This window comes from Antrostomus carolinensis, unplaced genomic scaffold, assembly GCF_000700745.2.
Source record: "Antrostomus carolinensis isolate BGI_N321 unplaced genomic scaffold, ASM70074v2 scaffold37783, whole genome shotgun sequence".
Lineage (NCBI taxonomy): Eukaryota > Metazoa > Chordata > Aves > Caprimulgiformes > Caprimulgidae > Antrostomus > Antrostomus carolinensis.
This window is the reverse complement of record NW_010306546.1, coordinates 3050-4338: the sequence shown is the minus strand read 5'-3', so window position 1 is coordinate 4338 and position 1289 is coordinate 3050.

The window sequence follows — 1289 nt, the reverse complement described above, 5'->3', positions numbered from 1 at the left end:
CAAATCCAGCACCCTACATAGAGCACCCAGCACCCCACAGCACCCCAAATGTAGCACCCAGTACCCCATGTACAGCACCCCAAATCCAGCACCCCAAATATATCACCGAGCACCCCATGTACAGCACCCAGCACCCCACATACAGCACCCAGCACCCCAGAAGGTCCCAGGGTGCCCAGAACACATCAGGGGTTCCAATTTTGGGGTTCCCTGGTGGGGGTGTGTTACTCCGGGGCCAGCACCGGCTGCGTGCCTCAGTTTCCCCACCCAGTCACCACCCCCCCCTTGGCAGTGGGTGGAAAAACCCCACCTTTTCATCACATTTTCCCCCAAAAAATATAAAGATTAATGTAACACTCAGCACCCCAAATCCAGCACCCAGTACCCCACACAGAACACCCAGCACCCCAAATCCAGCACCCAGCACCCCATGTACAGCACCTCATACCGAGAACCCAGCACCCCAAATGCTGCTCCAAATACCCCAAATCCAGCACCCAGCACCCCATGTACAGCACCTCATACCGAGAACCCAGCACCCCAAATGCTGCTCCAAATACCCCAAATCCAGCACCCAGCACCCCATGTACAGCACCTCATACCGAGAACCCAGCACCCCAAATGCTGCTCCAAATACCCCAAATCCAGCACCCAGCACCCCATGTACAGCACCTCATACCGAGAACCCAGCACCCCAAATGCTGCTCCAAATACCCCAAATCCAGCACCCAGCACCCCAAATCCCGCTCCAAATACCCCACATCCAACACCCCACGTGTAGCACCCAGCACCCCACATACAGCACCCAGCACCCCAGAAGGTCCCAGGGTGCCCAGAACACATCAGGGGTTCCAATTTTGGGGTTCCCTGGTGGGGGTGTGTTACTCCGGGGCCAGCACCGGCTGCGTGCCTCAGTTTCCCCACCCAGTCACCACCCCCCCCTTGGCAGTGGGTGGAAAAACCCCACTTTTTCATCACATTTCCCCCAAAAATATAAAGATTTTCCATGCCAGTGGATTTTTTTAGTTCCTCTTCTTGGGGTTCCTCTTCTCCCGGGGGAAGTTTTGGGGTCCCCCCCCCCTTCCAGCAGGAAAACACATCAAATATATCGAGGCATCCACGCACGGCCGAGCTCCGGGTTAATGGCCACCAGCCTGGATATGACCCAAAATCCCAGCGATTCACCCCAAAACCAATAGAAATCCATTAAAAATATAAATATATATATATTTTGCTACCAAAACAACCTTCTTTTTACCCAAATCCAGCTGGATTTTTTTTTGGGGGGG